The sequence below is a fragment of the Aedes albopictus genome, chromosome 2, assembly GCF_035046485.1.
Source record: "Aedes albopictus strain Foshan chromosome 2, AalbF5, whole genome shotgun sequence".
In the NCBI taxonomy this organism is placed as follows: domain Eukaryota; kingdom Metazoa; phylum Arthropoda; class Insecta; order Diptera; family Culicidae; genus Aedes; species Aedes albopictus.
The window spans coordinates 377,528,131-377,553,478 of record NC_085137.1 but is presented as its reverse complement, the minus strand read 5'-3'; the positions used below and the strand labels follow the sequence as shown (position 1 = coordinate 377,553,478).

At 36.6% G+C, this 25,348-nt stretch overlaps 1 protein-coding gene across 3 annotated transcripts in view; it reads left to right on the top strand.

The window, feature by feature from the left end:
* The first annotated feature begins 8,516 nt into the window (after nucleotides 1–8,516).
* LOC109422878 (slit homolog 1 protein) overlaps nucleotides 8,517–25,348 on the top strand; it is a 123,824-nt gene continuing 106,992 nt past the window's right edge. Inside the window, exons 1-2 of one of the 3 annotated variants that reach the window (XM_062853016.1) lie at nucleotides 8,517–9,030; nucleotides 9,201–9,280. The gene's annotated coding sequence lies outside the window, so the exon portion shown is untranslated. The remainder of the gene's footprint in view (nucleotides 9,031–9,200; nucleotides 9,281–25,348) is intronic. The other 2 variants (XM_062853017.1, XM_029878265.2) reach the window with 2 other exon arrangements.

The following is a 25,348-nucleotide window of genomic DNA, read 5'->3' as shown; positions in this document are numbered from 1 at the left end:
AGCGAGCTTCTAAAATACGGTGGAAAATCACTGGTGAGAGCACTACACTGGGTCATTACCAAGATTTGGGAGGAGGAAGTATTACCGGAGGAATGGATGGAAGGTATCGTGTGTCCCATCTACAAAAATTGCGGCAAGTTGGATTGCAGGAACTACCGCGCGATCAGACTACTGAGCGCTGCCTACAAGATACTCTCTCAAATTTTATGCCGCCGTCTATCATCGATTGCAAGAGAGTTCGTGGGGCAATATCAGGCTAGATTTATGGGTGAACGCGCTACAACGGACCAGATGTTCTCCATCCGCCAGGTGTTGCAGAAATGCCGCGAATACAACGTGCCCACACATCACTTGTTCATCGATTTCAAATCGGCGTATGATACAATCGATCGAGAACAGCTATGGCAGATTATGCATGAATACGTAGTTCGAGTATCAGGGACACTCTCGAGTCCCTTCGAATCTCACAGAGGGTTACGGCAAGGTGATAGTCTTCCGTGCTTGCTGTTTAACATTGCGTTAGAAGGTGTAATAAGGAGAGCGGGAATAAACACGAGTGGGACGATTTTCACGAAGTCCGTTCAGCTGCTTGCATTGGCGTATCTAGGATTTTTTCCTAAGGGGTGCCTGGGGGGTGCCAGTTTGAGTGGCTTCCAGGTTGTTTTGCTTTTTTTGCAAAAAGAAATACCGATCCACCTTCAACTTCTTAGTACAAAAATATCGCGGGACAAATAAACGCGCTTTATTTTAAAGAACAGTTTTTTTTTGTTTTTGAAAAATCCGAACCGTTGTACTGACTTAACACTCATGTGAGGTTTGAGAACTTGATAACTTGATTACCTATAATCAGGGATTGGCGGCATGCACCGTGCGGTGCGAAAAAAGCGTGTGCTTCACACAATCGCAAGTGCTCGTCTCCCGTTTTGCCGAGAGACAAGAGACGTATGAGTGAGAGCTTTCGTAATTGTGCGAGAGACAATCGCAGCACTAGCTCTACGGCGCAGGGAGTAATGCACGGTGCTTGGACTGCGCTTGTCTCCAAACAGAAAAAATCAATTAATAAATTAATTGAAGAGTTTGTGTTTTCGTCAAAGTTGTTAAGCTTGTCAAGGGTTGACAAGTGATGGGTCGTTTGATTCGAAATTTTTCCAATCGTGCGTAGTATCAAGCCGAGTGCTAAGCACGGAGACAAGCACCGAGAGAGTGCATACGACAGAGCGTGAGAGCTCCAGCGCGCGGCAAAGTAAGCGAGCAACACACAACCGATTGCGCGTACTCGTCTCCTTCTAGTTTGTTGTGCTGTCTCGTAGCAGAGTGTGCGGCACGCAAAGAGTTTTGAGTCGCACCCTATCCCTGCCTATAATACATGGAATTTGTATTTTCAGTTGGAACTTTACAATCATCACAACCGCTTTGTGGATTGAATATATTGATTAAGAATACGTTTTCAGAGCAATTATTAGAAGTGTAAATCTCGGAAACTATCAAATATCCACAAATTTGCGTTTAACTTGTATTCTTCGTGACATCCTCTTTGTTTTATTGCATGATAACAACCCTTAAAAATAGTTTTCAAGAACAATTGTAAGAGTTTTTTTTCCTCCCATGTTGTGGAAATTAAGCCACTGCGTCCAATAAGCTGAATTTTTGTGGCATTGAAATTGTAAAATCAGGATATATATTTGCATTTTTGGTTTGACTACAACATTAATAGCGAACTTCGATTTTTCTCTTCAGGATTATAATTCTATGCAATAATATAATAAAGAAATTTGTGTTTTCGGCAAAACATTGTTTCGGTTATTCCTCAGGGAATATTCCCGGCAACTTATTTGGAAATTGTTTTGCAATTCATTTGGATTAAGACTTCTTTATGAAATCTCTCAGTAATTCCTTTGAATTTGGCAAATTTCTTCGGCAATTCCCTTAGGAATTTATATGTCTAGAATTTGATACTGAACACCTTTTACGCATCCTTTGAAAATTTCATCGGAAATTACTTTGGAAATTTCTTTGGCAATTCCACTAGCAGTTTATTTGTTTTTTTTTTACTTCATTAGCAAATCCTTTGAAATGTTTTCTCGGGAGTTTCTTCGCCAATTTTTAGTAGTCTTTCAAGCGATGTTTTGTTAATGTCAACAATTCTATTAATAATTGCTTTTTCAAATTATCTAATTTCTCTTCAGGCAATTCCTTTGGAAATAATTTTAGTGAAGCCTTTGGTGATTCATTCGACATTGACTCTGGGAACTTCCTCACAATGTATTCGGCAAGTCATTCTACTTTTTTTTCCGATTTTCGTTGATTTTTGGACTTTCATTATCCATGCTAGGCATTTCTTCACCAATTCTTTTGAAAACTCCTTCGGAAGTTCTTTTATAAATCGCTTCTAAAATTTAAATAGAAATTCTTTAGACAATTTCTTCTAGATTTCTTCAGTAATTATGTAAGGAATTCCTGCAGCAGATGATTTCGGAACATTTTGGGCATTTCCGATGTTACTTGCATTGAACATTTATTTGGGAATTTTATAAGCAAATCCTTTTGAAATTTTGGAAACTTTTAATATTACTTTAAGAACTTCTTCGGTAATTTCTTTGGAAATTGATTGGGCAATTTTCTTAGAGATTTCCTTTGGGAATTTCTTTGAAAAAAATCTCTGGCGGTTCTTTAAAAAATCTGTCACTGCAATCACTTTCGGAATTCTTTATAAATTTTGTTCAGAAATTCCTTTGATGATTTTGGAAAATTCTTTGAGAATTTCTTCGATTTTTTTTGTGAATGTTTGTGTAATTTTTTATAGAATATATTTCGGCAATTTATTTTGAGATTGGATTTGGCCAATTTCTTTAAAAAGCCTTCCGGAATTTCTCTGGTGATTCTTATATGAATTCTTTTGGCAACTACTTTGAAAGTTTTAAGGTTATTTTGATGAATTTTTTCTGGCAATTGCTTTGGGAATTTGTCAGGAAGGTTTTCGTGAATTTTAAGGATTTTTTAGAGCAAGTCCAGTTGAGAATTTCTGTATTTCCAGTTCAGCAATTTTTGGAAGCAATATCTATAAATACAACTGAATCATAGAGAATAACAAAAGTAATCACGATAAAATTGCCTGAGAAAGTTGCAAAATAACTGAAAAAGAAATTGCTGAAGTAAATTCAGAGGAATAGCCATTGAAATTATAGAAAAAAAAACCAAAGAAATTGCTGAATAAAAACTACCACAGAAATTTTCAAAAAAAAAAAACATGCCGAAGGAACTCTCAAAGAAATGTTCTAGCGAATACGGAGTCGTGGGTTCGAATCCCACCAGAACGTGTTTTTTTTTACAAATTCATCTCTCAATTTGTCAAATAGCAACATTCGGTGCCTTCTAATCAATAAGTTTTTCCCGTTCATTCCTATAGGATTTCACTAGAGATTTGTCTAGTAATACCTCCTAGGATTTCGCTGGAATTCCAACTATTCTCGAAATTCGTAAAGGAATTCCTACAGAGATTTCTGTTGGGATTCTTTCAGCTGGAATTCTTTGAAGAAGTCCAACAGAGTACTAGAAGTAATCCCATGATTAGTTTCTAGAGTAATCCATGATTAAAAACTCAAGAGGAATTCTCAGATGAGTATTTAGAAAAATCCCTGAAAAACCCTAGAAGATTCCCAGCAAGAATGCCTGGAGAAATCCGTAAAGGGATTTTTGCAGGTATCACAGTGAGAATTCCTGGAGGAGACCTAGGAGGCATGCCTGAAACATTTAGAAGCAGCAGAAATCGCTTTAGAATCCCAGGAGGAATTCCTGGATCAAAGTTCCTGGAGGAATCTAATGAGAAATATTTGGAGAAATCTCAGGAAAAAAAACCCTTTAGGATTTCCAGGAATAAACACCGAAGGTACTTCTGCAAGGCTCCTAGTAAGATTTCCTTGAATAATTCCAGCATATTTTTGAAGGAATCCCTGGAAAAAATCATAGAAGAATCCCTAGAGAAATTCCGGGATGTATTATAGTAAGAATTTCTGGAGGAGTCCAAGGAGGAATTGCTGAATGAATTACAGCAGAAATAGCTTGAGAAATCCAGCTGAAATTCCTGGTGGAAGGCAAAGAGGAGTCATGGGAGAAAATCTTTGAGAAAATTTTGAGAGAATTTTTGGATAAAATATCTTGGATTAAATTTCCTGGAGGAATCACCGGAGAGCTTCTGAACAAATCCCAAAAAAATCTCAGGAGGTATTCTTAGAAGGATTCTGAGATGTATCATTGTAGAAATCTCAGCAGAAATTGCTGGAGAAATTTCTAGAGAAACCTCATCAGGAATGCCTGGGGGGAATCTAAAGAAAAATCCTTGGAATACCTAGAGAAGTCCCTGCTAGAACCGGTAGAGGTATTCTGGAAAAATATGTAAAGAAAAGAATCGCAGAAGGAATATAAGGAATATATGAAGGATTCTCAGAAAGATTTGTCCGATATATTCCAGCCGCCACTATGCTAGGATAAATTCATATAGGAATCTCTAGAAGAATTTCTGGCCATATCATAATAAGAACTTCTGGAGAAATTGCTGGTAGAACCGCAGGAGGAGTTGTTGCAGATATTCTTGGAGGAAGGCCAAACGGAGTTTCTGAAGGAATTCCATGAGGAATTTCTGGAGAAATCTTGAGGTATTCCTGGATGAGTTTTTAAAGAAATCCCTGGTAGAACAACCAAATAAATTTCTGCATGAATTCCAGGAAGATTCCCTGGTAAGATCCCTGCAAAAAAGCCAGCATAATTTCTGAAGTACCACGGTTAGAATTTCTGGAAGAAGAATAGCTGGAAGAACCGCAGAAATTGCTTGAGGAATCCCAGCTGAAATATCTGGAGGAATTCCCAGAAATCCGGGAGGTATCATAGAAGTAATTTCTAGAGAAATCCTTGAACCAGGGATGTCGGGGGTATCCTAAGAGAAGATCCTCTAACAAATGCCTGGAGGAATACCTACAGTTCTCCTTGAAATAATCGGTAGAAGTATACTGGAGGAATCCCTAATGGAATCGCAGGAGAAATCACAGGAAAAATGCCAGAAGAAATCTTTAGAAGTATTTCTGAAGGAGTTTTAAAGGGAATTGCTTGAAGAGTTCCAGCTGGAATTCTTGGAACAAGGTCAATAGGTTCTTGGAGAAATCCCTTGTGGTATTTCTAGAGTATAAATCCTTGAAGAAATCTCTGGAAGAATCACCGAAGGGATTTTTAGATAAATCACAGAGAGATTTTCCGGAAGAATTTCCAGAAGAACTTCCCTAGTAGAATTCCCAGTAGGAATTGCTGGAAGAATCTTAGCTGGAGTTGCTTGAGGAATTCTAGCCACAATTACCGGAGGAAGGCCAATATAACCTCCTGGAGGAATTCCATGAGAAATTTCTGGAAGAATCTCTGAAGGAATTCCTAGAAGAATCACCGGAGAAATTGCTTGATCAATCTCTGCAGACATTTCTTGTATGTACAATCCCATCAGGAAGCAGAATCCTAAGGAAAGTTTATTGAAGAAATATCGGGAGGAATCCATAAAGGAGGCATAGAGAAATCATTGAATAAATATAGAAGTCTGTTCATTGTTCTTAACAATATCCAAAACGGCAACACGTACAACAGTTGTATAAGTAATTTAAGGTTTGTTTATGTTTTGTTTAAATGTGCCATCAATATTGGAATTATTGTGTAAAGTTTTAAATTTTAGGTGCCAGTCAAGGAAAAGTTCTAGGGGGTGCCAAATTTGTTCTAGGGGGTGCCAGGCACCCCTGGAACCCCCCTAGCTACGCCAATGGCTGCTTGGTTTCGCTGATGATATTGATAGTATTGCTCGTAAATTTGAGACGAGAAATTATTCTTTGGAGTTCAGGTTTCAGAAGGAATTCTTCCTTAGATATATAATTCTCCATAGATTCATCCAGGAAGTAATCCTCGAGTGGATCCTCCTATAACTTAAACGATATGTCATAAAATCTGGTTATGAGTACCTTCAGTGCACACAAGCTGTATCTGTTAGTTGTCATCTTTGTCACTTGTTGTAGAACTGTAAACAATAAAAAAAAAACTTTTTAATTTCTGCTCCTTAATGGAAATGTAATCTGTACAAACATACCAAAGATAGCTTGTCGTACTTGTTGCACAAAACATTTTCCGCAAGCTTAAGAAGATGAAAGCTGTCATTTCCGAGAAATGTCTTTGAATTACTAATTGATATATATTATTCACTCATTTGTATTTTTTTTCAGGAGCTAGATTAAACATTCAAGATTTGAGAAAACACTTTCCATAAATTCTATTTATAATATTCCTTGGTATTTGATTTTGTTTTAGAATTCATACAGCCAGTGCTAAAAATGTAAGAAAATGTAATTTCATCATATCTAGATTCAATCACCTACAGCTCATTTCAAAAGTTGAACCTGAAAATATGGTGTATGAACAACTAAGTTGTAGAACTTCGATATTTCAGGATATTTATAATACTCCACAAACTTTAGTATTCCACAATTCTCGTTTATTAACGCAACACTATACAACCTTTCGTTGTCGCTCACCCAGACTGACCCAAGCAACACACATGGTTACAAAACAGTGATGGCAGCGTATGGAATGGTTTCAGAGAAGTCACTGTGACTTACTGCGCAACCCTTATATACGCTGCAGTCACTGTTTTGTAACCATGTGTGTTGCTTGGGGACTAATCCTTTTAACTGGCCAAAACTAGTCCGCTCGTCTGAGAAATTCTGGACCATTCACCCAATTCAATTCTCAAGATATTTCCTTTGTTTCTTCGTCTGCCGGGTTTAATTTTGGAAGGAACCCACCTCCATGGACTTATCGAGGCTGAATTAAAAATTTCTCCAATTCTGACAGAAACGAATTGCTTGTATTTTCTTTGATCACTATTCATGATAGAACCGTTTGTGAATCGGTCCATGATACGACATTCAGGTTCTTCATTCAGGTTTCACATTGCAGGTTCTTAATCGTTTGAACTCCTTTTAACGTAAACTGATTATTTGTGGTTCCTTTAATTTTTAATGTCACATATTTGCTTTTAACATCCTTGCTTATGTTTTGAGTCCAGTTTAGGGTAATTATATCTGATCTACCCTGCAATTTTAGATAATCTGCTACTTCTTGATCAATTAGTGTAGAAGATGAACCTTGATCTAGGAAAGCAAAGGTCCTCATGCTCCTTGATCCACTGCTTAGTTATACCGGAATAATTTGGTACAGGATTTTCCGTTTGAATTGCTGGTGATGATTTATATTTTCAACAATATTCGTTGACTCTTGCTCAATTTTCTTTGGTGCTTGTTGCTGCTTCGCTCTTGTGTCGTGTTGCTTTGTGTATTTGATTGCTTCATTGGTTTAGATTCGTGCAAGGATGTATGATGCTTCCTAGTGCATCCATTCACGCTGCACCTTCTAGTATTTCTGCACTGGATTGAACCTGATTGAACGATGACCTGAAAGTTGACAATTTGAAACATGATTCCTTCGATCGAACAAATTGGAATTTCATTGGACTTTCATGTCGCCTTCTTCACTGCTCTCACGCTGTTAACAAGATTTTTGAGTGCTGCCGATATCTCGAGCACTGAATTATGCGAATCCTTACTGTTATATAGAGAATATTGGAAACTAAATCTCTGTAGATATTCTCTGGGTTTCCGAAATTCTGTTCCAATCGTTCCATGACCTTCGGAACGTTCATGGGATCTAGCATCAGTTGGTGAACACTCTTGGCAGCTGGTGCTTGGAGAACTGAATGAAGCCTTGTCAGATGCTGGCTTTCTCAGTCTTGGTAAATCAAAATGACAGGTTTTGCTTTTCCCGACGTTTCGGCTTTTTATTAAGTCTTTTTCAAGGGGTAACTGCAAAGATAGGACAAATTTAAAAAGACTAATCACATTACATATAACACATAATTTTCCTACGCTGTCAACCGTTCCTCGTTACATAAGGTATTGCCGGATTTTTGAGAAAGAGCTTCTTGTATATCTACGATTCTATCAATTTCATTAAATATAAAATATAGAAACAGCTCTTATGGAATTGGACTTACAATTTTGTACAGAAATACCGCCAACAATTCAACCTGACTAAGTATATGTTAGAAATTCTTTAGTCATTTCACCAGCCAAGCACCTTTAACATATAAGAAATCAATTTCAAGTCTTAAAGAATTACAGAGGAGGCGCATGGTACGTTTCACTGTGAAATGCCATCTTCGAAAATTATGCGCCTCACCCTGTTTAGCATTTTCTTGTTTGATCCTTGTTCTCCTGTTCGAAAGAGAGTCGGAGCCTCTTTTCAGACCTTCTCACAGCATACCAAAGTCCTCTCGTCTCTCGAGCGAAAACGTTGCTCTCCCCTCATTTTTGCAACTGGTGGATCGTTAGTGGGGTGATTTTACGAGCTCGCAGCACGCGTGTGGAAGCGACCAGCAGCGGCGCGGCCTGCAGTGCCAGGAGACACCCATCCTATATAATGAATGGACGCGACCTGACTCGAACTGGTGTGGTGGGGTCGCTCATTCAGTCAGTTCGGTCGGTTTCAGTTCCATCGAGTTTTCAGTTTCGCGTTTTCAGTAGAGAAAAGCACTCGCTGCTGGGTGGACGTGGATTTTCGTTCGTTCCTCTCTTATTGCGTATACCGGAAGAAGGTGTTTTATAGAGTGGAGTTTCTGGATGTGAATGTGTGCAGCAACAGCAGCGCACCTAGGAAGAAGAGCTCTATATTCTCATTCGCCACCCTCTGAGTTGGTTTGATTTTCTTTCTTTTTCGGGAGATTTTTCGTGTTTGTCTGACTCGGTCGAAGGTGTGTTACTTTTTGGTGATTTCCTTTGTGTTTCGTGCGGGGTGTGTGCTCCTTCGGCGTGAATCCTGAAGAAAAGCAGTTGTGTTTTCGGTGATTGCTTCTGTTGCACGTTTTCAGGGACTCGTCGATTCTTCTTCATCTACTGTTCACGGAAAGAAGAAGTGCTTGGTGTAACAAGGATTAGAGCAAGGGCAGCCCGACACGTTAGTAGTAGTGCTTTCAGTTTTCCCTCTATATTCGATGTGCTGAATTGTGTTTCGGGATCTTGATTTTGTTGCCTGTTTGTGAAGAAACAGTTCTGCACACAGATAATTGAATTTTATGCTTCAATGAGAGTTTGTTTCATGTTTATTTGTGCAATCCGTATTCAAAGAAGATTTTGTGACGACCAAGAAAAGCAGTCGAATAAGTGCTTGAAGGATAAACGCAGCTGTAGGAAAGGATCGTGAAAAGGTGAACAAAATCTTCTATTATATTTCCATTCAAAAGCAAACAGAAGAAGACATAGCCGGATAACTAAACCCCAATCTACCACTTCCGTTTTTGGCTGGTGTCCTGTTTCAGTGTTCCATAAACCCAGCAAAACTTGTCCCATTACCAAATGGATTTTCCTCGCCTGCTAATGAATCCAGCCGTGACCAAGCTCCAAAAGCCATTAACACGTAACGAAGTGAAAGTGTGAAAATGTGTCCTTGTCATTTAGTGGTGCCGTCACAGGAAGAAATTTACGAGCCTCGACCGGACGGTTGTCGGGGAAAGTAATGCCAAAGAATGAAAGTGCCCTTCATGGTGATCCGAGTCACTGATAACAAGTTTACGTTGTTGTTTGTCAGCTTTTTTTTCCTGTCTGTCTAGAAGCAAATTTGATTCGCTACGGTCGTCAAATGGGTGCGATAAGATGAAGATGATGATCCTGCTCGACCAGATCCGTCAGTGAAATGAAATTCTGTTCAATCTGCTCCACGGTGTGAATTGAATTAAAGTGGATCAAGATTGGAACGAATTACTTAAACCTATTATGTGATAAAATTCCTCGAGTGTTGGTGTGCATACGAACGAGCACTATCATCGTATGTGACAGTATATCAACTTCATTGGTTGTGCCCTCAGAACTAGGGGGATTCGTAGCTTCACACGTTTCAGCGAGTCCCACTTGGGACGGGGGGTGGCAGACACAGTGAGAAAGCGAGAACAAAAAATAATACTGCACAGCACCAGCCAATGGAAGTATCTGATAAAAAATGAATGGAGAACAATTTGAATGAATTGTCTGGCTTTTGTTGGGGTGACGGACACTCCGGACGATGATGGAGGATATTTTGCGTCGTCTTTCGAAACGTGAAATTGGTGTGTTGTGGAGATGATTAACTATAACAAGATGACAATGGCAGGAAGCAGTCGTTGGAGCAGAATTTGAATTTGAAGATGTTTCTCAAGGAATGGTAGTTTGGATTATGTGTTAATATCAGTTCGTCTACTATTGTTACTCAATACACAGATTTAGCAAACAGAACAAAATCGGGTATCTCACCAAAATCTAAACATTAAAATTCAGCCTGATATTTTTCATGCATATCTTTAAAAGAAAACTAGTTTGATAATTCAGGAAAAAACGTTTCAAATATATTCCACAAAGATTTGCTCACAAAACTTATCAGATAAATACAAACCAACTGATAGCTTGGTAGACATAGGCTGAAAACCCTCATTAAGGATATATTTCTCTATATGGACAATCCCAGGCGCGCTTTCATTCCATTTGACTTTCAGCGTGTTCTTTGTCAACTGACTGTTTGATGAAATCCTATATGCATTATTATTTATACTAATACAACCTGCAAATATTCATGCAATTGATTCTATTTCAGTTCATCTCAATATTATAATTTCAAATTTCATTGTGCTGCGTAAACTTTATTCAAAGGCGTGTGACATATTGATTATCTGATATGTGTTAGAACTGGGTTTTCCTTAAAATGAGTTCCTTCATTATGTGATTTTCAGTTAAAATGAACAGTTGACAGTTTGATAAATTCTTCGTATTTGTCTGGGCGTTTTTCGGTATTTTTTGCTTGATTACTTACTTTGAGCTAAAATTCACTTCTACTAAGTTTAATCACTATCATTATTAACTTTAATTGGCTTTTTTGGTCATATGAATACTACTCGAAGTAAGAGGGAGTAAGGAAAGAAATGAAAGAATACGGTGGATAGATACGCAAGCGAGTTATAAGAGAAATTGAATAAACATTGAAATTAACAGAGGCAAAAGGGGGCTCCTTAATTACAAGAATATATTTTATGCAAAAAGTACAACTCAAGAACGTATTGGTGTATTTTTGAATGTAGTCAGCTTTGCACAGAATTTAAAATGAATTGAATTGACAAGCTTCCTATGAATTGTAGAAATTTTTAATGTTAAATAAGCAGACATGCATTACATGGCTTTGATGGAATTCAACACTGAATTTAAGAAAAAAAAAACAAAATGGCTTCTAGCAATAAGTCACGTTAGGAATTCCTTCGGATAGCTTCTCTGAAATATTTCTAAACAATGTGTGACGTCTTTCATCCGAAAAGTGTTCTAAGATAAATCTTAAACTTCAAACCGCATATAAATTTAAAAACAAATACTTTTTTATCAAGTAAAAACAAACCCTGTTCCATTCATAACTTTTACAGAAATGAATCATTTTTTGCCGTAGGAGTTTCTTATTGATTAGATCTCCAGAATCACTATAAATTGCTTCGGAAATTCGTATAGCAATCGTCTATTTTTGTTAGAATTTTGCCAAAAAGTCCGCATAAACATCGAAAATTTGGTTCATTCAATCGATTTCAAAACAGACATTTTTCATGAATCCTAGAAACAAAAAATCTTGAAATGTTAGGGAGTTTTAATGATTCAGTTGACATTCAATACAATACATTTCAAAACTTTTGATATTCCTCAATTATTAAAAAAATCGCCCCTCTTATTTGTATTTTCGCCCCCCAATTTTGGTTTTTAATATTTTCGCCCCCTTCGACCAGATTTTCGCCCCCTAGGGGGCGATTTCGCCCACTTTGGGAATTACCGCACTAAAGTATTAATTATTTATTTCAAGAACGTCGTTTTGCGTACACATGTTCACAAGTACAAGTATGCCTATATTACGAATCCTATAATAAACAAAATTATCATGATTGCTGAGCATGTCGACCTTCCCTAAAAAATATTTGAATGTTATTTGATAAGCCAAAAAACTCGAGGATTGGTAAACATCTCTGTTTCGAGGAAAAAGTACAGAAACTAAATTATTTTGGAATGAATGTTTACAAGCTCAAAATTAAATAGTATTTCACCTTAGTCAAAGAATAAAAACAAGTTAAATCTGTTAAAGACCTCATAATAACATTGAAGTTGTGAGTATGAATCTACATTAAACCACTGTCTCGAAGGACACAATATACGAGAACTGAATTCAAAACAGAATTCAGTTGGGCAATATTCGATCTAGGGCAACTTTACGGTACTAAACATAGTTTCCGGATTATTCGATACTTGACGTAGCTGTTGGACCTAAACTTAAGTTTGTCATTGAATTTAATAGAAATATGATGCTTATTGCTTATGCCGCCATTTATTAACAAATAACTGATAATAAGTACTGAAAGAATAGTTGAAAGAAAGGAGTACTTATTGAAAATGTTTCTACATTAAGCATGAAAATTAGGCTGTTCAGCATAAAGCCTAGGAAGAACAATTTGATAACAATAATTTAAATAGTCTTATTGATTTGCATATGGTGTCTCAAAAAAATTTCTGTGAAATTTGAAACCTCCAAGCATGAGGAAGAGTGATGGATCATTGTTAGGGCGTCGTTTACTAGTAGACTATTTTCAACATAAAACTATATCTTTCGAAAAAGTAATTTTTATATGTTGCAGAATAATTGATGCAGTAGTTGTGAAATTATTATTCATATTTCTTACATATTAGTGAATGCCGTCAATCATGATCCTCCGCATGGTGCGACATTCATTTTTAGCCACTTTCCCCTCGTAAACATGATGTAAACGGCTGGCTTGGAAAATTCTTCCACCCCAAGGTAGTGAAACCTTCATTATAGGCTACCCCAAACTGTAACTTTATTAGTTCCCATTCTGTGTCGACCGTTTCACAGTTTTCCATGACGCAAACTGTCATTAAATTAGATCTTGACTATGACAGCCATCAGGCAATCTGCTTCAGACCAAATATGTATTGTACAATGTACATCTTCCATAGCATGTCCTGTCTTTAAATTACGTACAAGTCTTCTGCGGGAGATACACTTTGGAGTCTTTACATCAAAACCAGGGCAACCAAAAAATACAAAGACGTTTCATTTTTCGCGTTTCGTAACACATGGATGTCCTCTGGGGAAAGTAGGTGTGGGACTCGTGTGTAAGCCGATGGGCTTCCGCTTCCTGTCTGGTGCCTAAGGAACGACGATGATGATGGCGATGATGGTGACGCGACAAACGGCTGTCTGTCGAGGAAAGAGCGGAGGCGGAAAAAAGGGACACTCATTTGTCGTTACTTTATGGGGCCGGTTTGGGTTTATGTGCGGTAGTAAACAGGAAGGTCAGCAAGTTGAATGATGTTTCACTGATTGTTAGGAAGGATATGTGAGGTTGGGTCAAAATTGGGCCGGCAAAAATACATCGATCTGTTGGATGGTGCTGATGGTGATGTAATGGATAAATATGGTAGCTTTTTTGTTTCGTGAAGGTTTGCACATATTTTTGTAGACAAAGGAATACCGAGTGGGGCTCGTCCTTTAACTACGTAGAATTCAAGGGGACAGTCTGGGCAAAGCTTATGCTCGATACAAATTTCGAAATTTCAAATTTTCGGAGGGATAGACCCCCTATCCATGGCCAAAAATGAGTCTTCGTAGTATATGGACAGCGCCTTCGATAAGTTTTAAGCAAGGATATGAAGGAACTCCAGATAGTTGGATTCAAAACTAAATTCAGGTATTTTTTTCCTTTTTATGATCTGTCCGTGACAACAAAAATAGCCTTGCTAACGTTTAAGCTGTGATCTCGTCACGTTTTATTCCATTTCTGAGGTATGGTCCGTGCGAGTTTGAAATGGATACTACTTTGAGGCTGTTCATAAACCTCGTAGACCAAATTTTAGCCATCTCAGAAACCCCCTCCCCCCACCGCTCAGAATAGCGCCTCGGACCACCTATTCCTAGGTTAATTAAAGGAAAAACTTTAGTCCTTATTACATTTCATACCTTGGTAAAAGTGATAGGTCTCGGTTTGGTTCTGGCCGAGATGGATCTTGCACCAAGGAAAAAATGGATTAGTAATCCTAATCTTTTATTCGGTATTCACTGGTTTGAGGCAGTAGGGACTAGGGTTCCGATGCATGGTCAATATCCGATTTTGCCTGAAGAAAAAGCGTGTTAAAAGCGGAACCTATCAATCAGAATCTTTCCTTGCGAACTAGTTGAAATTGATTACTCTAATTTAATCTAATATCACACTAACGCAGCATTTACTTAAATGCATCCTGGAAAATGAAGACTTTTCAAGTCTATAATTTTTCTTGTCTAACGGCCAGGCCGACTGCGCAGCATGTACCGCAGAGAAGATTTCAAGGGATAGAAAGGTTTCAACATAGTCAATATTTGAAATTCTACATTCTACACCTTGAAGTCGAGGGGAAAGATGGAAGCGTGGACCTCCCGTACCAAACGCTTCCAGATAACGATATAGATATTTAAACATGTTCGCATGTATTATTATGGTGATGTATATGGTGATTTGCTAAAAATATTGATTAGTGCGCCAGGAATGGTGGTAAGATTCTTCACTGAAAAGAGAATAATGCATTAAGTAATATATACTGAATAAGGCATAAGTGATACGCTCGTTACAGTTACTATTTTTCAAAACATGGTATTATTATACAATAAAATTACCTGAATCCTCCTGAAATAAAAAGGTTTATTAGAAGTTAAAAACAAAACATAAATTAAAACTTAACTATTACAAAAATACATCAAATTTTAATCTGGAATGCTAGCACTTTAGGCAGTAAAATAGCAAGATTAAAATTTGATGCAATGTGGTAGATCTTACACCGTAACGCACCGTTCTAAGGTGATCTACCCACGTTACGGGAAGCGAACTAGTTGAAATTGATTACTGTAACAAAACCGAATACTTTATAACTTCTCAATGGTGATAAAGTAATACGACATGCACTATACAAAGTGGGTATACCACAATAGATCAAATATTGGTCGCAGTGGTTATGTCCCGAACAGAGAAAAAAAAGTTATATTTTTGTTTCATTTCATTGTCACCGTCTCGATTTTTAATATTCCACATTCTGTTGTCAATAGAAACCTTTAATCCTATTCTTAAAATAACACAATAAAATAGAATAATTCACTCACACTATTACTAGCCGGCTGTTTGGGTCCACATGAAGTTAATCATCAATGTTAACTTCTTTTCTCGATCAGCCTAGATAGCTGTGTAGTGGCGGTAGCGGGTTTTCCTTGAAAATTCATGGGTAGGACAATACATGGACTGTCCTACCCAGCATATTTTGAGGGTAGGACATACCCTACCTGTCCTACCCACTCCTCGCGCCACTGAAGGAAATAATTGAATATTTTCTAAAGAAAATAAAGATAATTGTTTTGATTTAATGATGGATGAACTGGGTGAACTTCTGAATAAACTCGTGAAAGATTTTCCGAAATAATCCACGAAAATAAAATTGTAAGAATCCATTAAGGGATTTCTTGGGAAATCCATGAAAACTTTTTTTAGGAAATGTTTAGAGATGTTTCTGACTGAATCGCTGGAAGAATTCTTAAAGGAAACTCAGCAGGTAATGCTGAAAAATAGCTCTTCAAGAATTTCTTCAGAAATTTGTGGAAAAGTTTCTTGATCAACTAATTAAAAACTTCGTTATTAACCTCTCGAGAAATTCAACAATGGCAAATTTTCTAAAGAGTAATTCATGGAAAAATCATGTAAGAACTTTCGAGGAAATCACTAGTTTTTTTTGTTGAAAGAATACATTTTTGTAAAAAAAAATAAATAAATTTTCACTCCCTTTTTTCCGTACTATATACCTATACCCATTGGCATTTTTGAAGATTCTTGAAAAATATCTATTAAATTATATTTAATTTATTAAAGAATCTTCAGTGCATGAATGGTTATGTTATGAAATTGTCACTTTGTTACTTTTTTGGCAAGGTTTTTCAGGAAATCGCCATCCAAAGCATATTTAAGGATAAAAGTGGGCCGGTCTCAGCGAGAATAACTTATTTACTACTTTGTCGACGACATCTTTATTCTTCCATTGATCACGGAACTATTTGTAATGAAGATCAAGCAGGTAATCCCTTGACATTTCTTATGTCTCTTTCAGAGTAATTTTCGGAAAAAAAAATCTGGAGAACTATCTGGAATTATTTATAGTGAAGACGCCTAAAAAATTTTAGGTGAAAAATTAGATATTTTTTGGGGAAATTAATGAAAGAATTCCCTGTGGAATTCCTTGAGAAATTCTTCGAAAATTTTCGATTAATTTTAGAAAAATTTCCATAAAATTTCTCTCTTAAATTCTTGAAGGGAGAATTATGTTCAAGGAAAATTTTTACAGGAATCATCATAAACGTAAACGTTTTTAGAGAAGTTGCTGGACAAATTACTAGTGGAATTTTAAATCGAATTACTTGATTATTTTAGTGGAAATCTGTTATGGTTTTTTCAATAACTTTTTTAGGAAATTCTCATAAAATTCCTAAGAAATACTCATGGAAATTGTCGCAGGAATCCTTGGAGAATTTTCTAGAAGAATGTTTGAAAGATTTCCTTGAACTATTCGTGTGAGAATCCTTGATAAATTCTTTGAAGGTATTTTAGAAATAAATTAGAGAGGATTTTTTTAAAACCCTCGGACGAATATGTGAATAAATTTTAAAAGTATGTCCTTCGTAGAGAAGAATCCTTGAAGTTATTTTTGAAGGTATTCTTGAAGGAATCCTCGTACATATACACTTTTAAAGGAATCTTAGTTACTATCAGTGGATAATTGAGACTGAGAGAAACTGCAAGTGATATTAAAATACAATAAGCATAAGGCCGTTCGCAATGCTGTTTTATTTTGTATGGCGAGTTTTAAAAAAATTTAAACTCGCCATACAAAACAAAACAGCATTGCGAACGGTCTAAGAGGGCGAAATTAAGAGTTACAGAATTGATTGCACTCCTTCGAAGGGGACATTCTACTTGAAGGGTTATAAAAGTGAGTACAAGGTCGGGAAAACGATTGAATAATCCTTCCTATCTTTTCCCTGCCTTATTCTCTCTTTTTCGATTGGTGTTTCATCAGATTGGATATGATTTTTTTTAAGAAAAAAAATAAAATAAAATTAGAAGTTCAATTTTTAAGGCTTTGTGATTCAGAAAGTGCACCGCGGTGCACGATATGAAAACCCCTGTTCTAGAGGAGTCCTTGGATAAATATTCGATGACCTTTTGAAAATGTTGGTAGAACCCTTGGTGGAATTTATTTAAACTCTTTAAAGAATTCTTGAAAGAAGTTTAGGGGGAATTCTTTCTTTTGCGGACGCAGGAGCTGATTTTGTGAATTTGCAAGTGTTACACATTTGTGGTGTAGTCTGGAAATTATGCACTTTAGTGCTCAGCGGTTTTAGCGTGTACGGATCCAAGGTGTTAGGCGACCCATGCTGAGGGATGAATGGTTGAGGGGGTTTAAAAGATGCTCGATCTTAAATGGAACCCATAACGTGGGTAACTCACCTTTTTGGGTTGCGTCGCAGAGTAAGATTCAACAAACCGAAACCTAGTTTCGTTCTTTTTTTTTTCAATTTTGTAACCCGAGCAGAAGGAAATAACAACAGCATAAGGAACTGTGTTATTTGGGTAAAATAACTGAATAATAGAATCGATTGTTTTTAAGTTATTAACATAACATATTATGTTATAAACTTGTCTGTCATAAGCGGCAAAATAACAAAAATCACAACAAAAAAATGTTCTTGGAAAACCATTTTAATAACTTGTTTTGTTAGTTTCAATAACAACTTAATAACAGTGAATTTGAAAAAAAATTCAAAAACAAATATTGATATTAATATGTTTTTGATAATAATTGGAAAGCAAAATTTGTTATAATATAAAAATCGTAACTGAGAAAATTATGATGCTTATTATATAAAATTATTCACTTTCACTATTTACTATTCACTATCAAAAACCCACAATTAACATGAGTAACAATACTTCATTCTAAGAGAATGCAAAAAAAATCTTCCAGAAATTTCTCCGAGAGTTCTTTCACAAAATTCTGCACAGATTTTCAAAGAGTCCTCTAAAAATTCCTCCAGAATTATGAACAGAATCCCTTCAACGATTTCTTCAGAATATCCCGTGATTATTTGTCCCGAATTTCATCTTAAGATTTCTCAGAAAACTTCTTTGAGAATTTTATTAGGAGTTTTTTTTTTCGAAGAAATCTCCAGGAGTTTTTCAAAAAAAAAAAAATTGCCAAGAATTCTTATAATTGCTCAGAAGAATTACTTTTGGAATTTTTAAGAAGATTACGCTAGGAGTTCTTTGGAAGACTTCTCCAGGGCATCGAAGGCTTTTTTCAGAACTTCCAAGTATTTTTCCGAATATTATTTATGGGATTTTCAGAGGATTCGTTCAGAAATTACCGTCCTTACTGAATACAAAAATGGAACAAAACAAAAGGACAGGTCATTATTATCGAATTGTTACTTCGATTTCAAAACTTGTTACTGTTGTACCATTGTTGATAAGTTGATCAATAGTACAACAATAACAAAACGTGTACTTCAACAAAACATGTTATTGAAATGTAATTGGATGAATGTATAACAATAGCTCGATCATAACAAAATGAGATTCTCCAACAAAATTTGTTATGGAAAAGCTATACCTTGATAATAAAATAATAACAAAAAAAGATATAAAAACAGGTTATGTGATTTCGTAGTTATTAATTTGATATTCTCCTCTGCTCGGGAAGGGTTCTGGTAATTCAAGGAATCATTTTATTTTATCCTTCCTACCGCTACCGGTGTCTTGGTGACTTACAGTCTCTCAATAAAACAAAGTTAATCAACTTTACTTTGCAAATAGTTAAAAACCTCCCCATCCGAGACTAAAATTGATGCAAAGGAAATCAAATTGGGTTAGGGATCCATATTCAACATATGTACTAACTCTTCAAAGACTGATAAAGTGCTGGTATGCAAAGAACATACTAGAATCTTTATTACTGAACAAATGTTCCTTTATTGGAATGCTATTGCAGCTAATGTTAAAACCCGAGTCCTTAACCTACTTGGCAGAATTGGAAGTAAAACAAGAGCGATGCTAGGTTTCCGATGAATGGTCAATTATCAGTATACAAAAACTGTATCAAAATCGATATCTAATTGCCCTTTAATGACAATGGAGTAAAGCGACATGCACTACACTAAGGATACGGGTAATGTCACAATAGATCTAAAAACTGATCGCAGTGACAAACCCGAACAGGATTAAAACAAAAATCTAAGAATCGACGGAGGAATGACAATGGGACAACATGGAATCATCACTTAGAAAATGTATTAGAAATATCACAACAAATTTGCGTGCACTTTCCTGAAAAAAATATCTGGAAGCAATTTATAAAAGATTTCCAGAAAAAAAAGGAGTGGAACACATCATGTTGTAACATCACAACTGAATCAAAGTTTGCTTCTCAGTGTTCTGTGAGTCAACCGGGATTCGAACCAGTTACCCTCAATATGTTCTTCGCCTATTTGGACTGAATGTTATTCCTTCAGAAAATAGAATTAAAGTATTAAAATATACACCCCATAGGACCCACATTTCACGGCCTTGCAAAAACACAATTTCATTTTCCATCATTAATCATGGAAAATTGCTCCTGCGGGGCGACATCGTTCCGACAAGGCCACACCTTTCGATTTACCTTTTACAAACGATTTCAGTTTCTTCTATCGAGTTGCCGCTTAACGCAAGTAGTGCATCTTTTCGCAGTGCGAGATATTTATGTTCGTTGGAGCGTATATTTATAGCTCTTATCTGATTGTCAAAGCTCGTTAAGGCTATAAGAAGTATTCAGGGCAGGAAAATCTTCTAGAGTAGGTTTTATAATTATCTAGTAGAGAGATGACATCCCAGAAGGATTTCCGAATGAAATTTCGTTTATTTTTTTCTATCTGTGCTGAAATGATTCAAGCATTAAGAAAATAGTACTGGAATAAAAAATGCAACCTCCTATCATACCTCGCCTTAAACGGTAGAGGAGCTGTTGAAAACCCTGTTTTATTATGATTGCAGAAAAGATTGGATTCGACTGAATAAGCATACCATAGCACAAGAGTATCAAATGGAATGCCTGCGAAGGATACATCCAGCTTGTGCGCCCCACATTTTCCGGAAAACTTATAGCGCTCTATGAATGATGGCATTGCTGCCTGAGACAATAGAGATGCTTTGGGATCGTATTCAGATTGTGCATTCAAGGGGCTTTGCTTCGACCAGAGATAACGGATATCCGGAGTTGATTTGATACCCTGCTATCTCTGCTTGGTATATGGTTATGGCTTTAGTTACTATCATGCTTTTTGTACCAGGGTAGGTTTATGCGGTTATAGCCAGGAGGATTAAAACACAGAACACCACATTTCGGTAGGCAGAGGATTTTATTCTGGGCATTTGTCGTTACGCATTTGTGTGGTTTCGAAATCAGAGCTTCATTTGCTGACGTTGGACACGAATCACATTTTGTTGATTTGCTGTTTTTGGATTGTTTTAAGATGCTTAATTAGATTGAAATTGACGTTAATTAAATTGAAATAGTTGGATTAAGACATGATGAAATGCGCATTTATTGTTTTGTGATGAACTGTTTGATAATACTCTCTGTAGTATGTTTGTTGTCCAAAGGCAATGTTATTTAATTTTACGTGTTATTTTCTTTATTTTAAATATATAAGCTCTTTTTTCTATAATCACTTAACCTAATTTACAGCTCTTTTGTCCACTAGCGCACTGCGTGGGCGATTTGAATTGGAAGCTGTACTTACACTTTGAACAGCGCCTAAATGCATTCTATTCTAAATTTACTATATCCAAGACTATATCGAACTGGTTGCCGTTGCGCTGCTTTCGCTTCCTACCCTATCATGGTAGAATGATGAGCAAGAGAATGTTGATGTGTGGCTGTTGACTGTTCCTTTTTTCAGTCCGATTGGGGGTCCATTATTAGTTGCCGGTTCGCCGATGTCCAAGTATCCGGGTTCGTTTGAGCCATGGGCTCAGAAGAGGGTCAGCGTCAGCTGCTCTCAGAGGGAAAGAGCAACTGACGAAAGTACCGGGGCTGGGATCGAACCCATGACCATCTGCTTAAGAAGCAAACGTGTGACCAATGGCACCACGGGCTCTGGCTAACTTGTTATTTTCTTGGGTGCTAGTTTTTCTTTATTTTGTGAATTGTAGCTTTTATTTTTGCCCGATTTCATGTTTTTAAAATCTTATTTGTTTATGTTGAGTTTATTGCTGCTAGTTATTATAACCTGCTGAAACAAATATGAAACGATTTGTTGTTCTTTAATTTGGCCAGTTACTGAATATCTCTTTGATATTGTTTTTACTATCACTACGTCTTTACGTCGCTGTTTATTTGCTGCATACACTCCCGATCAAAAGTTTGGGGTCACCCCCTCAAAAACATGTCATTTTTTAGGCCCATATCTCCGCCAATTTGCATCCGATTTCGAACCCCTAGGTTTCATTCAAAAGATAATAAGTCAAATAAACTTTGAACATGATTTAAAAGAAACTTTTTCAAAAAATTTTGTATGTAAACTCAACCCAAAGTTGCCAAATTTTCTAAAAAATGAATATAAACTTACGGCAGTGTCGCTGGAAATTGAGTCGACCAAATTTTAAGATGAGAGCGGTAATATAACCCATTTTCTATTAGCTTTCATCTGCTCTTTACAGAACTTAGCTAAAAAATCCAGAAAAAAGTTATTAAGTAAATTAACTCTTCATGTCATCGACCAAAAGTTTGGGGTCACCCTTCAATATGTTGTATCGGCCAAAAGTTTGGGGTCACTTTCGTAAAACATGGAAAAGTGATTTGGTGATATCTTCGTCATCTATAGTTCAATTTTAATTCTTTTTGACTCATTTCAAAGATAATTAACTAAATTTACGTTTGATGTCTTTAACTTAACGTATTTAACGATTTTTGTATATAAAATGTTATGTAAAGTTAACACATTTCACCGCACTTCAAAAAAATGAGGCAACTTTACGTTAAGTTTTAGTATGTAAATTTCAACAATTATGCGTGATTCAATGTCTATATAGTAAGTATCATTCATTTTGTTTCAAGTAAGCCAAGAAGAATTAAAATTGAATGAAACATGACAAAGATATCAACAAATCACTTTTCCATGTTTTACGAAAGTGACCCCAAACTTTTGGTCGATGGCATCAAGTATTAATTTACTTAATAACTTTTTTTTTCTAGATTTTTTAGCTAAGCTCTGTAAAAAGCAGTTGAAAGCTAATAGAAAATGGGTTATATTACCGCTCTTATCTTGAAATTTGGTCGACCCAATTTCCAGCGACACTGCCGTAAGTTTATATTCATTTTTTAGAAAATTTGGCAACTTTCGGTTAAGTTTACATACAATATTTTTTGAAAAAGTTTTTTTTAAATCATGTTCAAAGTTTCTTTGACTTGTTATCTTTTGAATGAGACCTAGGGTTTTGAAATCGGACGCAAATTAGCGAAGATATGGGCCTAAAAAAATGACATATTTTTGAGGGGGTGACCCCAAACTTTTGATCGGGAGTGTACATACATCTATAGATAAAACCCTTACTAATACACCTAGCGGTGATAATGCCTTCGAAGACCAATTTCAACAAAACTCAAGTGACATGTTGATGAATATCGCACTCTCATACGTTTAACAAAATACATTTCACGGCATCAGAAATCATATCGTTTATTTGGTTTTTGAAGTTTGAGCCTTAAACTCTTGAACAAAATTTTGTATTTAAGTCCGCCAACTTGGATAATCTGGTCGACATTTTGAAACTCCGGTCATGTTCCTCATATGAAATATACCCATATTGCATGGTTTTAGGACCTAAAACTTCATTCCATCCAGCAGCCATCTAGAATTCGCAGACGCCATCTTGGATTTGAGGCCGCCATCCAGGATATTCTGGTTGCCATTTTTCGACTCCGGGCATCCCCCGAATAATTCCCCTCCCCTTGTGCACGGGTTTGCTTCCTCACACCAAATACACCCATATTGCATGGTTTTAGAGCCTAAAACACCATTAAATAGCCATCTTGAATGTGGTGTGGAGCCACCATCTTGGATTTTGAATCGCCTTCTTGGATATTCTGGTCACCATTTTTGGACTCCGTTCGTCTTCCCCATACCAAATATACCCCATATTCATCGGTTTTAGAGCCTAAAACTCTATTAAAAAGCCGCCATCTTGAATTTGGAGCCGTAATCTTGGATTATAGACCGCCGTCTTGTATATTCTGGTTGCCATTTTTGGAGTCCAGACTTTTTCCGCAAACCAAATATATGCATATTGCATGGTTTAAGAGGCTCAAACACCACTAAACAGCCGCCATCTTGGATTTTAGATCGTCATCTTGGATGTTCTGGTTGCCATTTTTTGACTCCGGACAATTTTGGGTTTTCGAGCCTAAAACACCACTAAACACCATTAAACTGTTAGGCCCTTAAATCATCACTCCCAATGACATCTGTTTAATTTTGTATTTTAAGCCGCCATATTGGATTTCAGGCCACCATCTTAATTATTTGGATCGTCATTTTTGAATTCCATGTATCTTTCCCATACAAAATATAACCATATTGCATGGTTTTAGTGCCTAAAACTCCATTAAGCAGACGCCATCTTGAATATTGAGCCGCCATCATGAATTTTAGACCGCCATCTTGGATATTAGGCTGCCATAATAAATTTTGATCCTACATCGTAAGTTTATCAACTCTAGTGTTGATTTCCGCACAAAATTCGGCAACCATGCTAAAGGTTACAAAAATCACTGCAGTTTGGTGTGGCGCATGATGAAGCTTGGTCCAGTTTTAATATACACTCAAACCATCATTTAGGTCGAATCTATTTAGGTAAAATCTATCTAGGTCCCTGAATCTGATTGTGTTCAGAGTTGTTATAATGTGTTATATTATGGATAAGGTTGGTTTAATGGAATTAAGTTACAAATGGAGTTAAGGGGAGTTTAGGGCGTGCTCCAAGGGGGGGGGGCGAATGAGGGGGGTATGAGGTTGGTTTAGGACCGTTCAAGGTTTCAAAAGAACTTGGTTCTACTCCGTTAGGCCGAAAGCCGTTAGGCCGAATGCCGTTAGGCCGAATGCCGTTAGGCCGAAAGGGTCGTTAGGCCGAAATGGTCGTTAGGCCGAAAGGGTCGTTAGGCCGAAAGGGTCGTTAGGCCGAAAGGGTCGTCAGGCCGAAAGGGTCGTTAGGCCGAAAGGGTCGTTAGGCCGAATATGCCATTAGGCCGGATGGGTCGGGTCGCTAGGACGAACTGGTTACTAGGCCAAATGGGCTGTAAGGTTGAATGGTTTGCTTAGGCAACTCGATTGTAAAAAACTGTTTAATGTTTGAGGGAAACGGTCTTCAACCTTGAAATTTTGGTTGGCTTTGAATGATTAATTAAATGAACAACTAATAGTTTTTCGCGGTTTTAAAGTCTAAATTATAGTTACACTGGGAACAAATTCATATTTCCAGTCCGAGCATGGTTAACAAGATTAAGTGCAATTTAATCGAGTTCTTTAAAACTTAGAAAGAACAGCCTATGTTTAAAAGAAGGAAAAATCTTCGATGAAAAAGTTTTTTTTAAACTCTGTTGAGGGCCTTAACCTTCATAATGAGTAAAATATTTAATCTAGAAAGAGCAGCAGTAGACTACCGCCGTGAAACAGAACAGTTAAACTAGAAAGAGTTTAGAAGATGTAAAATTTCAGATGAAAAAGTTGATAGCTATAATACGTATGATTTAAACAGCCTATGTTCAGAAGAAGAAGGAACTGTGATGAAAATGAATCTTTATCATGAAAGAAAAAAAATAACAGCCTATTTTCAAAAGAAGGAAACATTTCCGATGAAAAATTTAAAAGCTGTTATGTTCATAGTGAGTATAACAGTTAGGCTAAGCCAAGGGCTGAAAGTCTCTCAAATAAAGATAAATCAATCAATCAATCAACAGTTAGGCTAGAAGAAAAGCCTATGTACTGAAGAAGGAAAAACTCTTATGCAAAAATTGATGGCTGTAATACTTATAATGAGTAGAATAGTTAAACTAGAAAGAACAGCCTATTTTCAAAAGAAGGAAAAATCTCTGATGAAAAAATT